Genomic DNA, 24,193 nt, shown 5'->3' with positions numbered 1-24,193 from the left:
ACTTTCAGTTTTTGTGCATCCTTCCCACCCCACCCAGTCCTCTTGTGTAATCTGAAGCTTTACTGGCTGCAGGCTCTTGACAAGTGGCTCTGGGTGTGGGTTCCCCAGTTGGTCTCCTTTGTTTCCAAGGCATTCATTAAAGAGTGTCCTACCGGATCAGGACAGAGGGCCTCTCAGGTCTCAGACTCAACATACTCAAGAAAAAGAAAAACCAAAGGACGAAAAAATTAAATAAGAAAAAAAGGATACCCCAGAATCTTTTATTCGTTTTCCATTTTGGTGACAAATGCAACCTTGGTAGGGAAGTTGCGTAGCGTCAAATAACATTTGATATTCCTTTCACTCCCTTCCTTAGTGTTTGTATGTTGGCCTTTTATCAATTTATGACAACTCCCCACCAAAATGGTGCCAACATAGGTTAACTAATAGAAATTTTTTAATTTAAGTACTTTTTGGAGAATAGGAAAATTTTTGATGCTGCTGTGGGGGTGTGTGTGCTTGTTTCCCACCCACCCCCCCCAAATAATCTCTTGGCAGATAGCAGGAACTTTTCCCCTGCCTTTGTGTTTGGATAAGGGTGGGAGCGTGCTTAGTATTGTCTGTTACCTTATGGTTTTTCACTTATTCGTAACTTGCTTCCTCCCCACCCTGCTGTTGTCAGGATATGTTGGGGAGTCACTCTTTAGGAAGATTACATGTGGTCTTCTGTTGGAGTAAGATGAAAAACAAGTGTATTAGCACTTCACCCTTAATGATTTCTCCTGGAAAACATCGAGCATTGTTCATACCTTCCCTTGGCTACACTACCACATGCACTACCTTCTCTGCTTGATCTCTGAAAATATTTGATTCCTGTGAGATTTGTCATAGAAAAATATAGCCATTTTTGGTTCTAAGGTTGTCATAATAAATCCAAACTCTGCCAGTAAGAGTCTGAGGAGCTTTTTGCTTTTTGCTGCTAGGTACATTTCTCAGAAGTAGCCAGCACTATGACTCTCCCGAGACTCTTATGTTGTCTCCTTTTTTCAGCTTCTGTGACCTCTTCTTTTTTTTTCAATTTTTTTTTCAACGTTTTTTTATTTATTTTTGGGACAGAGAGAGACAGAGCATGAACGGGGGAGGGGCAGAGAGAGAGGGAGACACAGAATCGGAAACAGGCTCCAGGCTCTGAGCCATCAGCCCAGAGCCTGACGCGGGGCTCGGACTCCCGGACCGCGAGATCGTGACCTGGCTGAAGTCGGACGCTTAACCGACTGCGCCACCCAGGTGCCCCATTCTGTGACCTCTTCTAATGTTCACCCACTCTCCCTAACGGTATGAAATGCTGCCAGTGGTTGCAGTAATGACTCTTAGAAGGTGGCCTTTCTCTTTTTCTTTTCTTACCTCTCATTTTCAATAGTCAAGAAAGGTTAATTTTCTTAGAAACTTCAATTTTTACGGAAACGTTATTCCTATTTTATCTCTGCAGAGATCTGCTTACGTGGCAAAAAAAATAATTTTCATTTTAGAATTGTTCCATTTTGATTTTTCTCAGCTGGAGCTAGTGCATGCACATTTAATAATGTCAGGGAAGCAGGTGGGGGGGGGGAGGGGGTAAATGTAGTTTTCTCTCAGATTATACTATGTTTCTCTAGCTGAATCGATCCATTCATTATCTCATTCACTAGGGGCAAGCAATTGTGCCCTATGGTAACAGCCTGAAAGAGTAGACTATTCTAAGCATTCTTAGGATCATAATCCTCCTGATCCTATACAGTTTATGGTAATCATCCCCAAAAGTTTATGAAGGGTAAAATATACTAAAATCTACACATTCATGAGCTATGGCCACAGTACCACCTCCCACTAGGAGGATTGGTGGCCACAGGGACACACTGACCCCTTCAAGAACACCAAAATACATGTAAAGAAAGAGATTGGCATGTTCAGATCGTGTACAGTTTAATCCATTACAGTTTACCAGTCCAGAGTTCAAAAGATGACCACAGTTCTCAAGCTTTCAGGCTAATCTGAATATGTGATAAGTGATAGAAATTAACCCCATTAACCCATGCCAATTAGCTACATGCTAGCATGGTTCCACCTCCCGTTGGTTGGTGCCACAGTGACTGAAAAGTAGGGTTTTAGATGTATGCTGTAAGAATCCAGGAATTTCAGTGCTGGACAAAAGTAATTCCTTAATGGGGTATTGACCTTAGGTGGGGAAACAAGTGGCCAGGATGGCAGGACTATATATAGAATTGAGGCAAGATAGTGTGAGGACTAGAGAAAGAAAAGGCAAACGGGACTGGAAGAGGAGACTTGGTGCATGGTTGTGAGAGTCTGACAGCTTAGATGTTCCAGAAAAGTTAGCCCAGAGTGATGTTTCTGCGAAAGGGGAAGTAAAGTAACATAGGTCTGATCACAACATTCCTTCAGTTGAGCCCTTTGACGACTCCCATTTATTAGTGCAGGCTCCCCGTGACCTAGCCCATCCTAAGTCTCCTGCCTGATCCACTGCCTATCCCTGGCAATCAAATTTCTGTGACAGCAAACTGCATCCCATTGGCCTACGAGTGCATGCGTTTTAGTATAATGGTTACCTGTCGTACTCGTCTGCCCAACATCTTATTTCTTCTCTTTTTGGGTCCTCTTGATCTTCTCATGAAGTACCACCCCAGCCCTGCCCACTCTATATGGTTCTAATAGAGCTACAAATCCTACAAAAGTCTTCTTGCAACCTTTCCCATGTCTGGTTAAAATTATATTCTGCTTTGTATGAGTCCCTATTAACACAGCTCTATCCTAGCACTGTCTGTACTATGGCCTGGCAATGGGTACAGTGATTAGCTTGGAGATAGGCCCATGACTGAAACTAGACTGAGCAGAGACTTTTTCATGCGATCTTATTTGCTGGCCTTGAAATGCAGATAACCTTCTATGGCTATTAACTACAATCCAGTGTGATATGAGCATGGAGCTCTCTGTGGCCAAACTCCACCCCTTCCTCCTGCAACATAGATTATGTCCATCTGCTATGGGAGAGAAGGCAGCATCCACACATGAGCAGGGCCAAGAGTTCTGGGAGAGCTGAAGCCAGATTTCCCAGTTACACTTTCCTTGTATTTGTGTAAACTATTTTGAGATGCGTTTCTGTCCCTTGGAAATGGAAGAGTTCAAATTAATGATCACTTGACCAAAAATAACCTCCACATCCCTAATGAAAATTCTCTCTTTGAGGACAACGTCCTGTGAAGCCTTTCCTCAATCCCCTGGTTGAAATTAATTACCGCTTGTGAGCCCCATGCTGTAGTCTTTTCAGATTGCTATTGCAAAAATAGCATAACCTGGATGCCTTATAAACATGTCTCACAGTTCTGGAGGCAAAGAAGTCCAAGACCATGGCACCAGCAATTCGGCGTCTGCTTCCTCATTCACATGAAGAGGAAGGGGTAAGGACTTTCTGGGATCTCTTTTATAAGGGCACTAATCCCATTTGAGAGGTCTCCACCCTGTCACCTAACCTCTTCCCAAAGGCCCCACCTCTAAACCTATCACATTGGGGATTAGGTCTCAGCATATGAATTTGGGAGAGACACATGTTCAGTCCATAGCACCCCCCTATTAGCAATGTATACCTCAATAGTTGCACTGGTTTCATTCTTCCTTGACTTGGAGTTTGTTTATATATCTATTTTCCTCATTTGTAAGATCTTTAAAAGTAGAGAGCATACCTAAATCATCATTGGACCCTCCATAGGGCAACACATAATAGGTTCTTAAATTTTTTGAATGATATCTAGACTACTATGTACCAAGCTCAATTCTAAGAACTAGGAATAACAGTGAATTTTAAGATGTGAACATTCATGCTTTCATGGAATTTGCATCCTAGTGGGAAAACTATCTGATGAAAATTCATGGGAATTGCTGAATTGGGAAAAACCTTGAGGAAAGGCAAACGCGACCTGGAACCACGAGGCTCAGACAAAAGGGACCTTGCTTTTTACCACCACCAAAGAAGGCAAAATGAGCTCTTAGGGCGTGGCAAAGGAGTGGGAAGTACGTCAGGATAGAGTTCAAAATAGAACTTGAGCATACTTTTTAAAGCTAGTCCAATTAACCGGCACCAAATGAATGTGGCCAGCTAGATGCAATTACAGGCACTCCCCAACTTGGGCCCGTGGTAACTCACTGGCAGTTTCCTACGGAGACCAAAAATTATTTACTTCTTGCCATATACTCTTCCCTAAACATAACAATGCATGTTCACATCTCTCTACCTTTATACTTGCCATCCTTTCATCCTGGAATGTGTTCTTTTTTCCCATTTATGGGACCGTTACCTATTTTGAAGTCAGTAATCACTGAATTCATGATTGAGAAAAAAATCAAAAAACAGTGCTTTCTCAGTTTCTTCCAGCTGCAGAATGTTTCTCTCTATACTAGACAGTAATTTATGATTTACCCTCTCTGCAACTGAAACATAATGGAAGGAGAAAAAGATGGCATTCGTGAGAAATGGTAATCGGGCAATTAATTTGTGTGAGAGACTAGAACATTTTGCTTTAGTGTTTTGTTTATAAAGAGGGGAGTGTACTCCCAAGTTTCAAATAAATATTAACTTTGGGACTACAACTTTTGGGGGGGAAGGGCTAAGGTTTGTACCCATATATAAGTATGCCCCAAGGTCAGTCCTTATACAAAACTTTGCCTCTGATGGTTGGAGCACATGCACTAAAGATGACTTATGTGGGGAAAGGACAGTGGAGGGGAAGGACAGGTCTGGGAGAGAAGCTGGTCCCACAGGTAGTGACAGTGGAAAGTTACTCAGGCAATGGGAACAACTGGGGTGTCTTGTCTGGGGGCTGTTGGAGCCAAGTTGGAAAACAATTGTTTCTGACACATCAAAGCCTGGGAATTTTTCTCAACTGGATCTATGGTGGTAAACATTTGCTACCACCACCTGTTTTCAAAGTTTTCCCTGCTCATTTTTCCCCCTCAACTGTAAAAAAGATTTGATATGTCTACATACATAGGTATGGAAGCCTACAGCTTGCACAATTTATTAAATCCTCACGAGTGGCTTGTATATAAAACCACTGTTAACCTGTACCTAGCACTGTCCTAGGAATATTAGATGTATTCCTTCATCCCCTCACAATACCTCTACGAGGTAAACACTGTTGTCAGGCCTTATTTTCCAACAAGGAAACCAAGGCACAAAGGTTTAGGTAGCCGGTGCCTGGTCACACAGACACAAGATGATGGTGGAGCCATGTTGTAGGGATCCTTAAGCCTGTGCCCTGCTGCCTCTCCCGGCCTAATGTGTGGGAAAGTGTTCCAGATGGGCCTCAGGACCACACTCCACATACATATCCGTAGGAAGAGGCCTGGGAATTGTGACTCAGAATTCTAGCTTACTCCCCTGCCTGTGGTCTCTATTGCTGGTAAAAAAAAAAATAACCACAGTGCTTGCAAGTAGAATAGAAATGCGCACATTTCACAAGAAAAATTGACCAAGGTGATCACATCCTACTTTGCCTCCTTCAGGGCTGTGAGCAGAAAAGGCTGATGTCTTGACGAATGGGTTGCTCAGTGAGTATAATCTTACCTGTATTTCTTTCAGTACATACAACAGCTAAATATTCTTGCCTAAGAATAAAATCATCCTGGGAATGGTCAATCCACATACCTTAGGTTTAAGAAGACTGAAAATAACCTGTATTATACTCTGTCATAATCATCCAGGAACCACATTTTTAATGGTGTTAAGTCTTTTCCAGAATTCAGACCCTGAAATCTTTCAGAATATAAGTACAAATTAAATATAAAGACACACACACAGGACATATATCAACAATCCTACTTGACAGGATTTAGACTGAACACTTTCTCAGGACCTAGGACCTCCATAATGAATTTGTTCTTCTCCACTTAACTGAGATTTGTTGAGTCCTGTGACCACAGAATCTAATAATACTTCATGTAAGTTTCAAGATCTGGGAGCACAGTCATGTTTGTAAAAGCATTCCTCGTATGACCTGGTTGAGACAAATTCTATTAAGGAGAATCATAAAATGTGTATTATGTCATTTCCTAGACTTGTAAATGCTTTCCTAACTTCATGTGCCTAATTTAACATAACAATTTCCTTTTGCTGCCCATTTTGCCTCACCTTTTATTAATTTCTCATGTCTAAATAGTTAATATTTGTAGCCTAAGGTGTGGCCATTATAGTGGGAGTAAAAGGCAACTGATAGATGACATCACACCATCACCATTCTCTGTTCGGAGAGGTCTAATCTTGTGATTTTGGCAACACTCTTCCTGCTTAAAACAAACCAAGGAATCATCTAATTAAACAGCTATCCCATTAATAACTCCTCTTTATATTTTCATTAGCTAGATTTTACAACCTGTTCTCTGCCTTGATAATTAAATATTTCATCATCCGTATACCTTTAAGTTCATTGCTTAAAACTTGCCCCATGTTTTTGCTTTTAGCCTTTGTCCTACTCTTTGGTATGTCGCTAAACAAGCTGAGCATTCAGTAAACTATGCTCTTCTGATTCTTGCATAACACTCCAGAGTACAGTAGTCTTTTTGTTTTGGAGGGACAAGCTGAAGAGTGTTCTCGTTTATGTTATGGCAAATAATCTCAGATGTTATATAGGTACATATGTACTACTACACATTTTTAAAATATTTTACCTAAGTCAGCTCATAATTATATGTGGCATTGAGAAGAAAATGCTGACTGAAACAAAACGGTGAAAACAATAATAGTTTTGGAAATGTAATCCAAAAATACACTCAGATCTATGTCAACGCGTGCTTGGGTCCTAAGTAATTCAGTAACTCACGCAGGCTCTTTGTCAGCTCTCCCCATGTTAACTGAGCCAGGGTGATGGTAGGACGTGCCTGGGATGCTGCAGATAATCCACTGTTTATCAAGTCTTGGCTGACCTTTAGTAAGTGGCCATTTGTCAAAGGAGGCATTAAAGATAGCTCTTAAATCCATTTGATATTTATTTAAGAACTTGAAGATCCTCCAGCTGGAACACCAGTGTGCCCAGGTATGTAATGCAATATTCATAATAGAACATTCTCTCTCAAGTTCTTTGCCTTCCATAATCAATTCACAAAGTGTCCTTCATATTTGCACCCTTGTGCCTGAGCATCAGTTCAATAAAGAACTTATTTACAACTGCGGTACTTCTAAAAATTGTACTCCACAAATCCTTGGGCAGACAAATGCCATTGATCCCAATGTCACATTCAGGAAGTCACTGATCCAAGTACCATATTCAGCAAATTCCCAGGCATGACCAAACTTGCTAGAAAACCAAAAAGGGAAAATCTGGGAAGTAGGCCAAGATCCTGGGTGTCATTGTACAACATTCAAGCCAACTCTGGTTTCAAAATTCCTTTGAAATTGTTACTCCATGATAGGAATGCATTCTGTGCTTGGCCACAGATCATCACACAAGAAATACATTTGCAGAATAGTTGCTGCACATTGCTGGCTTTTTGCAATAGGAAAATTTCATCCTTGGTAGAAGAGTATGTTTTGTTTTTGAATTTGTGTAAAATCTGCTGGTGAGGCATTACCAAATAGTAGATACAAAACCAGTTTAGGATTTTTTATCTCATGTAATCTTGGGCTAATCCTTTATCTTCTATCTTCCCTGCTGTTTCCAAAGATGGTGTGAAGAATCAATAATTGTTATAAGCATCAGGAAGACATGACTGAAAAGAACAATAAGAAATGGTAAGTCTGCAATGATAAACTTTAGCAAGTAGTAGTATTCCTGAATAATTTATTAATGTGATGCAATCTCAATAAAAATGCAACAGGATTTTTTTTTGAAGCAAGACAAACTACTTCTTAAATTCATATAGAAGAAAAAGCTAGCTGGCAAATTTCTTAGGGGAAAGAAGGGCAGTAAGGGTGATTAGACCTATGATAAAGTAGAACATACTATGAAACTACTGTGATCAAAATGATACAAATAGTGTATGAAGAGACAACAGAGACCAATGGAATAAACCAGAAAGCCCAGAAATGCATCAAATAGACAAATTTAGTATATGATAAAGATGACATTTTGAATCATTTCATGAGAAGGATCTAAAAGTATGAGATACACTTTTCACCTGTAAGATTGACAGCAAAAAAAAAAAAAAAAAACAAGCAAGTGAAAAATAAATCGAAAAATTTAATGACATGCTCTGATGATCAGGGTACTAGCAAACAGGTATTTTCAAATATTTGCTAGTGGAAACATGAATAGGCACAACCCTTTTGTTTTCTTTTTTTTTTTTCTTCTTTTTCAACGTTTTTATTTATTTTTGGGACAGAGAGAGACAGAGCATGAACGGGGGAGGAGCAGAGAGAGAGGGAGACACAGAATCGGAAACAGGCTCCAGGCTCTGAGCCATCAGCCCAGAGCCTGACGCGGGGCTCGAACTCACGGACCGTGAGATCGTGACCTGGCTGAAGTCGGACGCTTAACCGACTGCGCCACCCAGGCGCCCCTAGGCACAACCCTTTTGGAGGACAGTTTGACAATAACTATCAAAATTGAGAATGCTCACACCCTTTAACTCAGCAATTTGCTTTCACTAATATACCCTTCAAATACTCTCTTATCTGTAAAATGGCCTGCATACGAAGTAATTCGTTGCAGAAATGTTGGTGAGAGCTAAAAATTAGAAGCAATGTAAGTGTCCACTGATTGGGATTAGTTCAATAAGTGATAATGCCTTCCTAAAATTGAATGATGCGCAGCTTAAAGATACTTAAAGAGAAGGCAATTCTACCAAAAGAGCTAACCTGTATATACAGGTATGCAACAATCCGCAAGCTACATGTTCAAGTGAAAACCCAAATGCAGAGCAGTGTGTACACAGTGTAGAACGTGGAGTGTATAGAATGTGTACTTGGGGGCAAGGGGATAGTGTATCTTTCAGATAAGAAGCTATTCCTAGTGGTTTCCTCTGCGAAAGAGAAGTAGTGAGGGACAGAGTGGGAACGACTCACTTTTAGTTGTATATAGTCTTTTGTGTCTTTTGACTTTTTAACTGTGTTCATAAATTACTGACCCAAAAGCTTTCTCTTCTATAAGAAACAACGAACAATATAACACCAATAGCAGAAATAAAATAATATGAAGAATAATCTCTGAAAAATTTACATACCACAGTCTAAATACCATAGAATATAAATGTTTCTTATTCTTGTGAAAGTATTGAACAATATGATTATTATCCCAGAGGTGGGCATTGGAAAATTTAGAATATAGGAAATAGGAAAGAAATATCTTATCCAGACATTTAGAGGAATAATGGGTCAGAATCTCTTAAAAGGACAATTTAACTATCTGTCTCAGTATTCTGAAAGAGTTTCAGTAACTAAGTATCGATCCAGACATGGCTTTAAGTCAGCGTGATAACCTAAATAACTTTAAAAATCATAACACTTGCCCATGAATCCTGGCCTTTGCGTGGCCCAAACTTTTTAGGAATAGTATTTAAGTATGCTCAACGGGACTTAGATTGAGTACTTTTCCCACAGGACCTAGGAACTCCATAAATGAGTTTGTCATTTTGTAGTGTTTTACCTTTGAATTGTTTCTTGTTTCTTTTATGCGGTGAGTAATGTAAGGCAAGGGGGAGAACGTAACTCAGATGGCTATGAAATCTGGTCCTTTCTATGATGGAGAAGCAAATTATGTAAGACCAAAACTGACTGTAGCCACTTCTGCCTCCTAAGGACAATGGAATAGTAGTTCCTACCAGTGAGGAAATATCTGGTCCCTACTTCACACAGAGGCCAAAAAGAAAGGTCTTTTGCTGGTACTCCTGGCAGGCTCAAGGTTCACATTCGCTTAGATGAGCCATAGTTTTGCAATCCATACCAATGAGTTTTGGGATATGCAAAGGCAAGCCTGGAAAAGATCAAAATAGTTCTGCAGGTAAAGAGAATGGAACCAACGCATTGAGAGCCCTGAGAGCCCTGGTAAGTTAAAGGTGACAAGATGTGAAGAGGGTCTCAAGGGAGAAGGAACCAAGCAAACTTCTGTACAGTTTGCTCCATATTCAAATGTCTTGTATGAATGATAATGTAAGGTGGAGGGAGAGCAAAGGGCTGCCATTCCTCCCTTGGGGACAAAGAAGTGCACAATACTAACCATGGTGGGTCAAAACAGTAGATAAATTAATTCTCCAAAATCTGAGGGAATTGGAAAATACCCTAGGAATTGGAAATTACCTAGATTTCCTTGAGGGAGAACATAAGAGCTCAAGCTAATTTCCTTTGAATTTCAAAGGAGAAGGTTATCCAGCTGACATATGGCATATACCTCCCTCCACTCAAAACCTACACAAGAGATTGTGAAATGGTCCAATACATTTATTATATCAACATCATTAGGCCGGCACACAGGGACTACTTGGATTTCCCACTCCTTCCTCTAAGAATAAAGTTTCAGAGGTTTCAGCTAACCCAATCTCCAGCACTTGGTCAGGAAATTAGACTTTTAAGACCTCTCATTTCTCCTGAGATCCATAAAAAACTTGCTTCCTCCAAAGAACTTCCTAAAATTCTTCCTAAGTATTTACTCATAAAAATCTTTCCATGGTTTTTTTTCTAGTACTCTCGTGGATTCATGTGTTACTATTTAAATCCATTGCTCTATCTCAAATTTATTTTGAGATATAGAGTGAATTTTTTTTTCCAGCTAGTCACTCAGTTAACTGTCCAACCATTTTTTATTGAATAATCAATCGTTTCCCTATGGAGCTAAAAGGCCACATTTATCATACTAAAATTCTTCACAAGTCTGTCTCACTCGCTCTCTCTCCCCTCTCTCTCTCTTCCTCCTCTCAAGAGTATCTTCCTCTCAAGAGGAAGAGAGAGAGAGGGGAGAGCGAGCGAGCAAGAGAGAGAGAGACTCCAGAGAGAGGGAGAGTGAGAGGGAGAACAAGCGAGATCCCCTGACTTTTTTCGTGCGGGAAAATTCCTCCCCTACCCTCAAGGTCTTCCAGGTGGACTAAGAATTAAATTGACGTGAGAAAAAAAGAAATTTTTGTTCCTTGCGAACAGAGACCCAATAATGAAATTGAGAGTCAAAGAAATGACTAAGGCATGCAGTTTTTATACATTTTATACAAAGGGATGATAGATTTATGAGGAATTTGCAGGTTAAGGAAAACAGCCATTTGGGGGCTTTAATTAGAAAGGAATTCTATGCAGAATTGGGGCTGAGGTAGTAAATTAGTGAAAAAGTAGCAAAGCTTATTTTATAGCTTTCTCGACTTCAGTGTCCCTATTTCTGTTGATAAGGATGTCTTTTTTACTTCTCATTACAGGGATGCTATTTTTCATAAAGGACATTTGTTTCCTGCTTTCAGGGGAAAAGAGGAGGGTCTGAGTGTCCCTCCTCCAAGTGTTTCCCGAGTAGGTTCAATTTAAAAAAATCAATAAGCCCTTACTGTTCATTTGCAGTTTTATAATGTTACCCTGTCTTGTAGGGTTGATTTCTCCTCATTCTTCTTCTTTTTTTTTTTTTTTTTTTTTTAAGTTTCTTGGCTCTCACTTTGAAGGGTGTTTGTTGGTTGGTTGGTTGGTTTTTTGCTTTCCAATAAGAACTTTAAAATCCATTTTTCCACTTCTAAAAAACTTGTCTTTGTGTTTTCACTGAGATTATGTTAAATTTCCAGATTAATTGGGAAGATGCAGAAATCTTTGTTGACTTGGCAGCCTCCTAACTAACAAAAGGATAAGTTCCTTCATTCAGGTTTTGTTTTGTGTCCGTTAGAATTTTGGAAAGTTTTCTTTGTATGAATTATGAACACGTCTTAATTTTATCCTGAACTATTTTGCCTTTTTTGTGACCATTACATATGACCTCTTTTGCCCATTATGTTTTCTCAGCGTTTGTTATTTATCTGTAATTAGGCTGACCCACCTGAAATTGCCATTTCTGTAAGTCAAAAAAGGTTCAACATTGGCAATCTCATATAGCTTTCCTAATAGCAACGCTAATGATTCTTTCATGTGACTTTATTCATAATTACCTTAGTGAAATATTCAGGTTGTTTGCCATACTTTTTCAAGTGATTTTCTCGAGTTTTTCAGGTATATAATCACATTGCCTATAAATAATAATTTATGTATTTATAAATAAACATTCATCTTTATATTCTATCTTTACTATCTAATTTTTATACCTCTCACTTATTTCTGTTGTCTGATTGTATAGGCTATTACCTCCAGGATAATGATGGTTGGGTATAGTGTTGAGGGTAACATTCTAGTATTTGCCTATATAGCATGTAAGGTATGTATGTATGAGTGATATAAAATGATTATTCCTACTTTATTAAGCATTTTAATCAAAAATGGTTGAAATTTTCAAATGCTTCATCAGCGTTTATGGAGATGACACTATGATTTTTCTCCTTTGAAACATTAATATGGTGAAATACATAGATATATTTCATAAGATCGAATCATCTTTGCATTCCTTATATGAATCTTACTTTACTGTGGCACCTGGGTGGCTCAATCAGTTAAGCATCTGACTTTGGCCCAGAAATTCATCCATTTTGTGCATTTAAAAATTGTTGTTTGCATAGAACTGAGCAAAATCAGCTTTTAGAAGTCTTTTAATTTCTCCCATGTCTGTGGTTATTAAATCTATTTTCATTTCCTATTTTAAGCACATGTGCTTTCTCCATTAAAAAGAAAATAAGTTAATTATTAATTTTGTTGGTTTTTGATTTATCAGTACTACCATTTTCCTTTGTCCAATTCTTTATCTTTATGCATTCCTTCCTTTTGCTGTATTAAGTGTAATAATGCCAATTCCTGTGTAGGTAATATTTTTGTTTAATTGCTTAGATAAAATTATTTATTGTTTAAATAAAAGTTAATATGCCATTTATATTGCTCCCCATATAAACAATTGTTAAAAAAAAAAAAGTTGGGAGAGCCCTGGGTGGCTCAGTCACTTGAGTGTCTGACTCTTGATTTCAGCTCAGGTCATCATCCCAGAATTGTGGATGAGGCCTGAGGCAGGCTCTGTGCTGAACATGGAGCCTCCTTAAGATTCATTCTCTCTCTCTCTCTCTCTCTCTCTCTCTCTCTCTCTCTCTCTCTCCTCTCTCTCCTCTCTCCTCTCTCTCTCCTTCTGCCCCTCTCCCCAACTTGCTCTCTCTCTAAAAAAAAAAAAAGAGATAATAAAATTTTAGTGAGGAGAAATGGAATTAAGTCCTTAATTATTTTTTTCTTCTAGGTAAATATCATGATAAATTTAACTGTCATGTGGTTCTGTATTTTGGAATTGTTGACAATTCACTTTTCCTAAGCAATAAACCTAGTACGACAACAGGAGTTAAAAGGATGCTGTTTTTATTGACTTTCTTTAAAATGGCATTCCTCCGTTCCTTTATTTCTTAATAAATTATTATACAATGGGTCAAGCTATAATATGAAAATCAAGGAAAAATACATCCCTAGCTTCTCTCCCTGCCAAAAAGTTGGTTTATCTAATGTGCGGATCCCTAGCAAGCATTCCTTGCCTGTGCGTGGTTTTGGTATACTGAGACAGCTAGTTACGTTCCCTTCAGTTCAGTTCAATCCAGCAGTCCTTTACTGTGCGCTTTGACTATCCTAAGTGCTGTAGGGAGAATATCCCATAAACCATGCTTCCTCCTCTCCACACCTCCCCACCCTCACGCGGAGGAGCTCGCAGCCCATTCCGTTGCTCTTCTAGCCTCAATCAGACTTCACAGAGAGATGTGTTGCAAGACAGGACCGAGGGAAGGAGGAATGGCTGAACCCAGATCATTTGCCATAACTGTGAAAACAAGGAACAAAAGTTAAGCTAGTTAATATGCATGCTCAGTAGTCAGCAGGATACTCACAGCAGTATTACTTGTAGCAACCCTCAGGAGCCTGAATGAAGCTCTTGTTTGACGCTCTAAACTCTGCCAGTATTGAATCCCCTGATTGTATTCTCTGGGAGAAGACGTGGTCCCTGACTCTGCCAAGGAGACTTGAAGGTGGGGAGGCCTCCGTTTCCTCCTACCCTCTCTCAATGCTTGACGCCAGGGCATCCGGGGAGTGGTAGAACCAGTTTGCATACAAGCTTGCAAAAGAGTTGAATTACCTTCAGAGGTTTTGGTTTCTCAAAAATGCAAAATATCCTCAATTATTTCAATTCCATTCCACATAAAAGTTGGAAGAAATAATCAAGTAAGAAATGAATGTATAACATTATTTCATACTTGAAATAGTTAATTCAAAATAATCAATATTATCCTCAGGGACACTCTGATAATGGAAACAGCCTTAGATGTATTATGAAGCTTTGGGGAAGGACAGGGTTTAAGGTTTATTACTCACGTGAACACCTTAGAAACTAGAAGGCAGAAGGCAGAGCAAGAATACAATAGTATATGCTAGGATACCTTTGGAATATTTCAGTAAATATTCAGTAAATATTTCAGTAAATTTACATCTCGTATTTCTACTACAATGGAGTCTCTGGAACAATAGTTAGTTTAAGAACACCATTGGAGTAAAGGATATCTGCACCCCAGGAATAAGGGCCCTGAAGAAGAAAGTGTTAGTCAGATTGGAGTCCAGGAAATGGTCCCTCCAAGGCTCACTCTCCTGTGACAGGAGTGTCCAAACAACCCTCCCTTCTTATCCTGGTCCCATCTGAAAACTCTCAGCCCTCACTTTCTCTCTCCTTTTGTGATATAAACATAGAGCTCAATATTGGTGTGGGGGATGTTGTTTTATTTTTAAGGCCATTTTGCATGTTTTTGTATCATATTTTTATAAAATTATTTCAGCAGTAATGTAATTTGTGGGTTTTTTTTTTTTTGCAAAACAATCTGGTTAGCTTTTATTTTATTTTAATTTTTTTAATGTTTATTTATTTTTGAGAGAGAGAGAGAGAGAGAAAGAGAGACAGAGCATGGACGGGGAAGGGGCAGAGAGAGAGGGAGACACAAAATCTGAAGCAGGCTCCAGGCTCTGAGCTGTCAGCACAGAGCCCGACGGGAGGGGGCTCGAACTCACAAACTATGAGATCATGACCTGAGCTGAAGCCGGACGCTTAACCGACTGAGCCACCCAGGTGCCCCTATTTTATTTTGTTTCTTAGATGTTATTTATTATCAAATTGGCTAATGTACATTGTGTAAAGTGTGCTCTTGATTTTTGGGGGTAGATTCCGGTGGTGCCTCGCTTACATACAACATCCAGTGCTCATCCCAACAAGTGCCCTCCTCAATGCCCATAGCAGTAATGTAATTTGAAAAATCATAGAATGTCTTCCCTATGGCTTTTCTTTTCTTTTTTTAATGTTTATTTTATTTTTGAGAGACAGACAGAACATGAGCAGGGAAAGGGCAGAGAGAGAGGGAGACACAGAATCCGAAGCAGGCTCCAGGCCCTGAGCTGTCAGCACAGAGCTGGACGTGGGGCTCAAACTCACGAACCGTGAGATCATGACCTGAGCCGAAGTCAGACACTTAACCAACTGAGGCACGCAGACGCCCCTCCCTATGGCTTTTCTAAGTTAGATTTCTCCAGCTCCTCGTATAGACTCTAACTTTCTGGCCATTCTCCCACTGTACATATTTTAATCTGTCCCTTTCTGCCTTAAAACACTCTGAACAGGAAAATATACTCAAGTTGTCGTTCACAAGAGCAGAAGAGTAAATAAGATGGCCTCTGACCATCTTTGTCCTGCCCATTGCAGCCCTCTGGCAGCCATGCCCTTTTATTGACAACCATTACATCACAGTTCGCGAGGTCTATTTCACATGAATTGCCAAGCATCCAGGTCTTCTCAGTTGATTTTTGGATCCTGAACTCAGAGATGTTGTACTTATCAAGGTTCTTGATGGTAAATAACAGAAAACAACTATGGTTCCATAGCAGAAATGGACTGTATTTTGATTCTCATGGCTCTTGGAATCAAAGAATGGTAGAAATGGGGTGCCTGGGTGGCTCAGTCGGTTAGGCGTCCGACTTTGGCTTAGGTCATGATCTCATAGCCTGGGAGTTTGAGCCCTGCCTAGAACTCTGTGCTGACACCTCAGAGCCTGGAGCCTGCTTCAGATTCTGTGTCTCCCTCTCTCTCTGCCCCTCCCCTGCTCATGCTCTGTCTCTCTCAACAATAAAAAAAAATAAAAAATAAAAATTAAAAAAAAAAAAAACAAAAAACAAAAAACAAAAACAAAGAACAGTAGAAATGAATAACATAGGAGCCCAGGGAGGCAAGGCCCAGATGAGCTGTCAGCACAGGAGCAGGCTGCTCAGGACATAGCACTTTCCAGGAGGACATTCACTGTCCCAAAGCTGGCATCAGGACACCTACCACCTCTGTGCTGGTTCTACTGTCATTAGATATGCACCTCATCCTTCCAGACTCCCCACACCTTCCCCCTTGCAGAGTCACCATGAAGCATACCTAATTGACCTCAGCCTTGTCATTACCCCTTCAGAATATAGTCCCAGGTGGCAGCATTTGATTAGTTGTGCTTAGATCTTGTCCTTGCTTGTGGTCCCAGGGGGATAGCGGCCCTTTTCATCTCTAGAGTAGAAGAGAGGGCTGCTTCGCTATCATTATCTTAGGATTCTTCCTAAATAGGAAAAGATTTTAGATGCCGGGCAGCCCAAATTATAAATACCTATTATACCTATATTTTCGTTTTGTGGATATGGGTTCATTACTTGCAAATAATATCTTTCAGGGACTGATTCTGTCATCCAGTTAGTTTTCATTCCTAGATTTCTGCTGCTACAGACTTGGTAAGCTAGATTTTCATGTTTCTCCAGACTCCAAGGATTACAGAGGATAGTGTCAAAGTACGTATTGTGACCAGGCTTCCCTGGGGTTTGAGGGCCACACATTAATCTTCAGGAAATGGTTGTCTAGACAACCAGCTATAACCCTCCTACTTGATTAATCACCCAGTATACACACCTCTATCCTGTCACTTAAATGACAGATATCAAGAAAGGTTTTCTCAGATGCCTTGAACAAATCTTGATACACTAGATATCTACCAGTACCCTTATCTACCAATCTATTAAACCTATCAGTTTTGTTAGTTAACATGTTCTGTCCAGCGACCACCAGAGATATGGGGATAATAAGGTAGCCAACAAGGATTTAAAACATAAAGTTTCCATTCTTCATATCTCAAAGGTAATAGGCATTAAAGAGTAAACTAATTATGTTTTTTTCTCTTTGCTCATAATTATGTTCTAATTATGTTTTTTTCTTTTTTTTCTTTTTAGTAATCTCAAGAGACGAAATATGATTGAAGAAGAAATCAGTTTTCCTGTCTCATTGGACATGATTGTGTTTAAAGGGGAATCTTCATGATCACAGCAGGTAAGTCAACTCCAGGACAGTTCTCTCCCACATGGCTCAGCACGCTATTCTTAATTTAAAAAAAAAAAAAAATTAGAGAATTCCAGGTAAAAAATTATAACCCATGACGAATGAAATGAACATAGTTTTAAAAAAATTTTTTAATGTTTATTTATTTTAGAGAGACAGAGAGAGAGAGCAGGGGAGGGGCAGAGAGAGAGACAGAGATAGAATCTAAAACAGGATCCAGGCTCTAAGCTGTCAGCACAGAGCCCAATGCAGGGCTTGAACCCACAAACCACAAGATCATGACCTGAGCTGAAATCAGACGCTTAACCGACTGAGCCACCCAGGCGCTCCTGAACACATAATCTTTTAAAGGAGTAAAGCAAATATTTACCTACAGTAATCAAACAAGAACGGGACTTCACCAAATACCACAAATTTGAATAACTAATTGGCAAGTAAGGCTCTCGAGTCATCCACATTACTAATTATTTAATCCCAGTTTAAATGATTAATCCTGATTGTTAAATAATCCTCGAAGTCTTCTTCCCCTCAGCCCTAGGAGGAGGATGAAGTCTCCAACAGGGTGAAAGAAAACTTGTCCAGGATATTTAAGAAAATTTCAGAGAAGCGGAGCACACATCTTCTAAGACTGCATATTGCCTAGTTGATGTAGATCTCCTTCATCCCCTGCTATCATCTCAGGTCCCAGCAAAGTGTGAGGACCCACAATTTCCAGCCCTCAGACTGTGGTAGAGAGGAGAACACCCTGGAACAGAGTGCTTTCGGATATTTATAGAGGAAAAATAATCCTGATTCAAAACAAATAGAGAGTAGAAAATCTAGATAGAATGTGAGCAGATGGGGGAAAAAAATTACAAAGCTATTTTACAAACATACTTGCTTTTTACCAGTTCAAAGGAAAAAAGCATAAACATGAGAGATAGAATAAAGGGTCCAACTTAGAAAAACCCTAGGGGGAGAAAAGGAAAAAGAAAAACCCTAGTAACAAGGGAATTGCCTACAAATGCTTTATACCACAAAACAACATTTTAAGAACATGAATTAAATAAAACATGAGCTCAAATAGCCTGTGATAAAAAAAGAAAAAAGCAGAATGAGCTGGGGAAAAATTGAGGACAAAAAAACCCACATAATTACAAAATAAATGATTAAAGTAAAAACAGCAAGGAACAGAGTAAGAAACAGCTAAAACTTGAATTACAACATAAAGCAAAGATTGGATATAACCACAGTAAATGCAGTTTTAAAACAAAAAGAAACTAAGAGATTAAAGTAAGTAGAAAGGGGGTAGGTAATGGGGACTGGATGAAAGTGCTCTCATGTAATGACAAATGGTGTTCCTGAAGTAGTAAACCCATCCAATTAAAAATACTGAAGAGAATGTCCCTGAGACCAAAGTGACTCTGCTGAATTAAAGAACACGCTGTGTTTCAGGAAACTTCCAAATGTACCGCTCAACCCTAAGACCTATCTTCGCCTCCTGACTGAAGTTCCAAAGTAAAGAAAGGATTCTTCAAGCATTCAGACCAACAAGATCAAATTATCTGCAGGGGACGTACTGACCTCAGAACCCAGTGGCAAAAGACAGAAGCAATGACTAGCGTGTAACCCAAGAATATCTTAACAAAATAAGTTGCCATTCTAGTAGATAGGCTTTCCAAAACATGAAAAGGAGAGGAAACCCAGCACCCATGAGCCTCTCTCAAAAAACTACTTAACAATAATAGGCTGGCAGTTAAGACAAGAATTAAAATAAGAAAAAAAGGAACAGAGAAGCCATATAAAAGGCTCTAGGTGAACACCAAATCCACTTACATATAGGCCAGTACAAACTATTGGACAGTCACTTATGAGAATGTTGAGGTCACAAACATGTCAGTATAAAAATAATGTAAAAGTTAGAAGGGATGTTTAGATGGGAGTCTTGTGAAAACATTATCTTCATCTTTTACAGAAAAGGTCAATCAATGCTAAAAAAAAAAAAAAGAAAAACATGACTTTCACAATTGCTTCTGAATTTTATTTATTTTTTTGAGAGAGAGAATTCATGTACAGTGGGGAGGGAGGAGGGGGAAGAGAAGGGGGAGGGGAGAGGGGCAGAGGGAGAGAGAGAATCCCAAGCAGGTTCCACACCCAAACTGACTTGGGGCTCAATCTCATGAACTATACATCATGACCTGAGCTGAAATCAAGAGCCTGATGCCCTGCTTCTGAATTTTAAAGAGCTTATAAAAGCTAACATTTCTCATACGGAAGACAACTTTATGGAGATTTAGCAAATCTTTCACTCCCTTTGATTCTGTTTTGTGTTAAATTCAAGTTGTTTCCTTCTACCCAAGTAAAAGTAAATTAACTATCATGATTTGTTTGATAATAAAGGAACCTTAGCATGTGATGATGTCATACCCATGCAGTTGGGACAATATAGTGAATATTAAATACTATTGATTTCCGTCTTTAAAAATGAACATTTATTTTGCTACACCTGGTGGCTCAGTCAGTTAGGCATCTGACTTCAGCTTAAATCACGATCTCACAGTTCTGAGTTCGAGCTCCACATCGGGCTCTGTGCTGGCAGCTCAGAGCCTGGAGCCTGCTTCAGATTCTGTGTCTCCCTCTCTCTCTGCCCCTCCCCTGCTCGTGCTCTGTCTCTCTCAAAAATAAACATTCAAAAACAAATTTAATGTACCTTTATTTCATTATGTTCATATTTACTCAGCCAATGGCTTCAAATTAGGCCTTACATGGATATATATATTTGCCAAAATTCATCAAACTGTGTACTTAAAATGGGTATATTTTATTATAAGTAAATGTACTTCAATAAAGTTGACTGATTACAAAGATTTTTAATAATATGTCCCGTTAGAGTCCGCATAGAGCAGCAGGGAAGAAATGAAGATGAAGGTGAGTGGGCAGGGCTCTCCCCTCCCCCAGCCCTTACCTGGACAGTTGAGCTTTTTTGGTTTTTTTTTTAACATAGACCTCAACATGGAGTTCCAAAGCTTCCAGAAGAGAAAAAGAAAGAACACTACCGTTTTAAAAGTAGATGTCAACTGACCTGAGTATAAGTTGTGTACAACTATAGGTGGCAGGGAGAAAATAAGCTAATAAAACAATCCCAGTGAAATAAAGGTAAACTAACATTCGAAACAAAAACTTTCTGGATGAGACACATGTCTGCTTCCTAGAGTGGCTTCAACCCAGTCCTTCCCAGACAGATGGAGATGGTCTCCAGATGGCGTGTGGTGCTTCTGGATGTGTGAATGGGCCTCGCAGGGGCTTGGACAAGCCCCTGAGTCTGCCTCCACCGCGTCCCCGGGCCCTGCTCAAGTTACCAGCAGGCCCCAGCCAGGGAGCGGCTGGCTGGGGTCCTGCCGGCACAAAACCTCTCCAGTTTTCCTCACAGTTTTCCCCTCTTCCTCGCAATGTTTTGGCAGCTGTGGGGCCTCCTTTCTCCTCCCTTTCAACTCGCCTAATGTTTCGAGCCACAGGGGAGACCCAGACCCTGCAGAACATCCCGGAATGCAAAGCATTTGCAATGAGTCACAGCTGCGGAGGTGCCAGCAAGGGCTGTTCCAGACCCCTAGACGGAGCGGGGAGGGGTCAGCCGAAGCAGCTGCAGGGCCTGTGTCAAAGGCTGGACCCAGGACAGAGGAGCGGTGGCACTGGCTGGAATGAGGAAAGACAGCAATGGGAGAAAGGGTGCGTGGGGGCGGCTCCTCTGAACCTTCCCCACCTGCTTTCCAGTTCTCTAAGTCCTGAACATTTTCACAGAAAAAACAACCTTCTGGAATATAGAGAATTGCAAGTTGGTTTTTGGAAAATGATCCCTGGCAGTCTGCTAACCAACAATCAAGAAGGGCTGAGCTCCCTGGGCTTTGCAACACACTATTTTAAGATGCACTGTAAAAATGCAGTGGGCACTCTGTTCTTTACTCCAACACAGGGGGCATTCACTGGCTCTCACTGCCGGAAAATATTACTCCCTTGCAAGTCCCAGACAGAGCATTTGGGTGTCAAAACTTTGCCCTTTTGAAGCTTTTTTATTAATAACTGTGAATAAAGGATCCATTCTTAACATTCATCCAAAATATTTCTTTAAAACTATGGATAAGAAGTACTATCCCTCTCCCTTCTGCCCACCCGGCACCTACTTCTCCATTGTGGAAGCAAGCACTATTTATTATTCGTTTCTTGTGTATTTTTCCAGAAGTGTTCTTTGCATGTACAAACATGTCTGAGGTATGTAAATTTTTATACAAATAGCATACATTGCACAATGTTTCATTCTTTGTTTTTCACAGCCTTGGAAAGGTTTCATATCAGAACAAATAGAATTCCCTTGTTCATGTGTTCATTTTAAGTGGATATTTAACAGTGCCCTGTTACTACACATGTCGTTTGTTTTCGTTCTTTACCCATTACAAACTGTGCTTCAGGTGGATATCCTTGAGTCTATATATAGGTTGAATTTGTAGAGGTGGGATTGCTATATTTTGACATTTTGCTATTTTTTTGTGGTTTTTTTCAAGATTTTATTTTTAAGTGATCTGTATACCCAACTTGTGGGTGAACTTATAACCCCAAGATCAAGAGTTGCATGCTCTACTAACACGGCCAGGCTCCCGGTATTTTGACATTTTGATATTTTGTCAAATTGTCCTTCATAGAGATTATTCCAATTTATATTCCATGCAAGAGTGTGTCTCTTTCCCTTATTCCTCAGCACAGGATTATCCAACTTCTTTAACCAATTAATAGGTTAAAATATGGTCTCTCATAATTCTAATTTGATTTCTTTCATTTCTTTCTTTCTTCTTTCTTTCTTTCTGTTTTATTTATTTAGTCTCAACAACCAATATGGGATTTGAACTCACAATACTGAGATCAAGAGTCACATGCTCGCACCAAAAACCACAAAATACCTAGGAATAAATCTAACCAAACAGGTGAAAAATCTATACACTGAAAACTATAGAGAGCTTATGAAAGAAATTGAAGAAGACACAAAAAAAAAATGGAAAAAGATTTCACGCTCCTGGATAGGAAGAACAAAAATTATTAAAATGTCAATAGTACCCAAAGCAATCTGCGTATTCAATGCAATCCTTATCAAAATAACACCAGCATTCTTCACAGAGCTAGAACAAATAATCCTAAAATTTATATGGAACCAGAAAAGACCCCAAATAGCCAAAGCAATCTTGAAAAAGAAAATCAAAGCAGGAGGCATCACAATCCCAGACTTTAAGCTATACTACAAAGCTGTAATCATCAAGACAGTATGGTACTGGTACAAAAACAGACACTCAGATCAATGGAACAGAATAGAGAACCCAGAAGTGGGCCCACAAATGTATGGCCAACTAATCTTTGACAAAGCAGGAAAAAATACCCAATGGAATAAAGACAGTCTCTTCAGCAATTGGTTCTGGGAAAACTGGACAGCGACATGCAGACGAATGAACCTGGATCACTTTCTTACACCATACACAAAAGTAAACTCAAAATGGATGAAAGACCTAAATGTAAGACAGGAATCCATCAAAATCCTTGAGGAGAAAGCAGGCAGAAACCTCTTGGATCTTGGCCACAGCAACTTCTTACTCAACACGTCTCCGGAGGCAAGGGAAACAAAAGCAAAAAATGAACTACTGGGACCTCATCAAAATAAAAAGCTTCTGCACAGTGAAGGAAACAATCAGCAAAACTAAAAGGCAACCGACAGAATGGGAGAAGATATTTGCAAACGACATATCAGACAAAGGGTTAGTATCCAAAATCTATAAAGAACTTATTAAACTCAACTCCCTAAAAACAAATAATCCAGTGAAGAAACGGGCAAAAGACATGAATAGACACTTCTCCCAGGAAGATATCCAGATGGCCAACCGACACATGAAAAAATGCTCAACATCACTCATCATCAGGGAAATACAAATCAAGACCCCAATGAGATACCACCTCACACCTGTCAGAATGGCTAACATTAACAACTCAGGCAACAACAGATGTTGGTGAAGATGCAGAGAAAGAGGATCTCTTTTGCACTGCTGGTGGGAATGCAAGCTGGTGCAGCCACTCTGGAAGACAGTATGGAAGTTCCTCAAAATATTAAAAATAGAACTACTCTGTGACCCAGCAATTGCCCTACTAGGTATTTATCCAAGGGCTATAGGTATGCTGTTTCGAAGGGACACATGCATCCTAATGTTTATAGCAGAACTCTCAACAACAGCCAAAGTATAGAAAGAGCCCAAATGTCCATCAATGGATGAATGGATAAATATTATGTATATATTATGTATATATATATATATACACACATACACACACACACACACACACACACAATGGAGTATTACTTGGCAATCAAAAAGAATGAAATCTTGCCATTTGCAACTACATGGATGGAACTGGAGGGTATTATACGAAGCAAAATTAGTCAGAGAAACACAAGTATCATATGACTTCACTCACATGAGGACTTTAAGAGACAAAACAGATGAACATGAGGAAAGGGAAACAAAAATAATATAAAAACAAGGAGGGGACAAAACATAAGACACTCATAAATATGGAGAACAAACAGAGGGTTGTTGGAGGGGTTGTGGGAGGGGGGATGGGCTAAATGGGTAAGGGGCATTAAGGAATCTACTCCTGAAATCATTGTTGCACTGTATGCTAACTAATTTGGATATGAATTTTTAAAAATTAAATTAAAAATAAAATAAATTAATTTTTTAAAAAGTCACATGTTCTACCATCTTAGC

The 24,193-nt window shown here is 39.6% G+C and overlaps 1 long non-coding RNA gene across 2 annotated transcripts; it reads left to right on the top strand.

Annotated features, from left to right (window-relative positions):
* The first annotated feature begins 1,580 nt into the window (after window positions 1-1,580).
* LOC122469105 lies at window positions 1,581-19,409 on the top strand. Of its 2 annotated transcripts, XR_006293382.1 has the most exons (4): window positions 1,581-5,577; window positions 7,686-7,753; window positions 17,312-17,408; window positions 18,852-19,409. It is a non-coding gene; the product is annotated as an uncharacterized LOC122469105 (long non-coding RNA). The 2 variants fall into 2 exon arrangements; XR_006293381.1 differs by having other exon boundaries at window positions 1,591-7,753.
* Window positions 19,410-24,193: the final 4,784 nt, after the last annotated feature.

The sequence above is a fragment of the Prionailurus bengalensis genome, chromosome B3 (assembly GCF_016509475.1).
Source record: "Prionailurus bengalensis isolate Pbe53 chromosome B3, Fcat_Pben_1.1_paternal_pri, whole genome shotgun sequence".
NCBI classification, from domain to species: Eukaryota; Metazoa; Chordata; class Mammalia; order Carnivora; family Felidae; genus Prionailurus; species Prionailurus bengalensis.
Note: the sequence above shows the minus strand (reverse complement) of the source record. Positions and strands in the feature narration are given on the sequence as shown.